Raw genomic sequence first — 3,366 nt, 5'->3', positions numbered from 1 at the left:
GCCAGCCAGAGCTCTCCTATATGTTGTGTTTGTTGGTCCCTACTGGGAGGTGTCTCCCAGTCAGGAAACAGGATCAGGAGGCTGCTTGAGGTGGCAGTCTGTCTCTTATCAAAGCTCAAGTGCTTGCTGGGAGATCTGTTGCTCCCTCCAGAGCTGCCAGGCAGGGAAGTTTAAGTCTGCTAAAGCTGTACCCACAACAGCCCCTTTTCCCAAGTCCTCTGTCCCAGGAAGGTGGGGGCTTTATTTATAAGTCCCTGACAGGCTGCTGCCTTCTTCTTAGAGATGCCATGCCCAGTGAAGAGGGAGTCTAGTGACACAGTCTGCTTGCAGAGGCATTGCTGATCTGGTTTGCACTCCACTCAGTTTGAACTTTTCAGTGACTTTGTTTACGCTGTTAAAACTGTCTACTCAAGCCTCAGCAATGGCAGACACCCCTCCCCCCACCGAGCTAAAAAGCCCCTGGTTAATCTGAGACTGCTGTGCTGGCTGCAAGAATTTAAGCCAGTGGATGTTAGCTTGCTTGTCTTCATTGGGGTGGGACCTCACGAGCCAGACCATTTGACTCTCTAGCTTCAGCCTCCTTTCCAGGGGAGTGAATGGTTCTGTCTCACTGGCATTCCAGGTATCACTGGGGTATGAGGGGGGAAAATAAAAACTGTTGTGCCTAGCTTTGTGTGTTCCCAAATGGCTGCCTAGTTTTGTGCTGGAAATCTGGGGCCCTTGTGTTATAGGCACTGGAGGGAATCTCCTGGTCTGTGGGTTGTGTAGACTGTTGGAAAAGCACAGTATCTGGGCTGGAGTGCAGGGGACAGTCCTTAATGGCTTCCCTTGGCTAGGAGAGGGAGTTCCTCTGGCCCCTTGCACTTCCTGGGTGAGGCGATGCCTCACCCTGCTTTGCTCACCCTCCTTGGGCTGCACCCAATGTCCAGCCAGTCCCAGCGATATGAACCAGGTACCTCAGTTGAAAATGTGGAGAACACCCACCTTCTGCATTGATCTTGCTGGGAGCTGCACACCAGAGCTATTCCTATTTGGGCTATCTTGCCAGCAAACTCTTTGTGGATTTTTAATGTAGATACCAATTAGTGCATATTGCATGTATAATCCTGTATCCTGCTTTTCTTTTAACTTTACTGTCTATGCTTTTGTCTTATGTTTCAAAAATCTTTATATGGAAACATAAAAATGTGCTTATTTAGCAAAACCCTAATTATTGCATATTAAGTATTACAATATTTCTTACAGTAACCTAAAAGTATAAGAACTGCATTATTTTGTATCTATATATAAATATATTTTCATCTATTCAATAAATACAAATTAGATACTATATGTTGGGAATAGAATAGAAAATAAGAAAGCATTGTCCCTGCTTTGATAGAGCTTCCACTCTAGTGGAGAAGACACATGGTTTATAACCACTCTCATAATTATTTCTATCATAATTGGGAGGTTTTTAAAGGAGATGTATATGGTTTTACACATTTTTGTCTAATATAAATAAGGAGACTATCAGAGAAAATAAGATGAAATGACATTTAACGTGAGATCAGAATGTTGAGTAAGAATTAGCCAAGAAAAGAGAGTGAAGAAAGGAAAAGGAATCAAAAGAAGAAATATTGAAAACCCACAGAAAAAAATTAATGAAGGTCATAATGTGGAAATGAGCAATGGATAAGGAAGAACAAACAGTACACCTTGGGGAGCAAAGGAAAGTCAGTGTGTGGCTTGTGTAGCTGTGTTAATTTGATGTATTCTACATACATCCAACAGTACCAGGTATAGGTACTGAGAAACAGGTATTAAAGTAGAGACTATGTATTTACCAAATGTGGAGGTTGTGTTGAGTTGTTTTGTTGGTAGTGATCATGGGCAATGATTCATCTTGTATCCGTTTGTTGTTGAGTGGTAGAGCATGTAGGCACAAGGCTTATCCCCACAATAAGTAAAACCAATTCATTGTGTATTAATCCGTGGGTTTGGCCTTAGGGTTTCCAGGTTCTAATGGACTGAACAAACCTATCTCATGATGTCGATGTTGATAATACTGATTGTCTTTCTTAAGAGCAGTTATTACTCAAAGTGGTATCATCTCTTCTATTTGTTTTCAGTGGATTTCAAAGACATGTAACACATAGCCTGAAAGTTTTAAGTTCTAAGAAAGATAGAATGTGAATTGTGTCCTCCCCAAAACTGTAGTGGTGCTAGTAAATGAAAACTGAATTTTATAGTTTAACATTCTCTAAGTTGCAAATGTTCATTAGAAATAAAGAACAGTGGGAAAATACTGAGAGGAGGGAATTGTGTAGCATTTGTATTTGATGCCTAACCATTTGCAAAGTCCTCTAGGAAATCCTACCTAAAAAGAAACATTAATTAAATTCATCTTTCCATGTATGCCTTATGGGAGTTATCAACATCAAACTCATATGAAAAAATAGCAGACTCTAATTATTTCCATGAATCTCGTGCTTTTTTAAAAATACAAATATTGATTTGCAAGTAAGTTATAGCATTAGGTAGAATTTTCCTTTAATTACATGAGTTAAAGATTTTGTAAATAAATGGTTTATATATTCATCAAGCATTTATTAGGAATCTTACATACAGAAAGCTCTACACAGGTGCTAAAAGAAGTACAAAGATATATAAAACAGTCTATTTTCAAGAACTGTGTAACATCTGCAGCAGGATGTGTGATTATTAAAAAAAATGGTGACATCTTTCAGTTTAATAAAATCCAAGTTGAGCACAAGGCAAGATAAATATAATACAGTTTGAGTGTTCATGAGCCTGGTACCATAACCAATTTTAATCCATGTTATTATATCATATGATTTAAATGAGACAATTCTTTATACCCCAGAATACGTGGCTTATCATGTCACCACAGTGACTCACTCTACCTGACATGAAATACCTCCAACAGAGTCCCTGATAAGTGAAACAATAAGAACAAGGAGTTGAGTCAAGAAACCCAAGTTAGAACGTATTATATATGGTACATTGGATTGAAAAGATGACATTTCAGCTGCCTTTCATTTCAAGTTTCCTGATATGACTACTGTTAATGTTGCTTAATATATTTAATTAGTTGGTTCTACAAGTGTGTCTGCATCATTATCTTAACTAAGAAGTAGAATTTTAAAGGTACAGTGAAGAATGCCTGTTTTCCAGGATCTGATAACATTGTTACTATTTTTCAATTTTTTTAATTTGAGAGAGACACATAAAATGAAGCTTTTAACTGATCTTCCTCTTCAGTTTTTATGCTAGTACATGTAAAGACAATATGTAATACCTACACTATGAGATGTCATTATCCCTTTATATAACTGAGGAAATTATACATATACATATATTTAT

The sequence above is a fragment of the Sapajus apella genome, unplaced genomic scaffold, assembly GCF_009761245.1.
Source record: "Sapajus apella isolate SASKATOON/1434 unplaced genomic scaffold, GSC_monkey_1.0 scaffold63, whole genome shotgun sequence".
Classification (NCBI taxonomy): domain Eukaryota; kingdom Metazoa; phylum Chordata; class Mammalia; order Primates; family Cebidae; genus Sapajus; species Sapajus apella.
The sequence above is the reverse complement of the archived record's forward strand: the minus strand, read 5'-3'. Positions refer to the sequence as shown.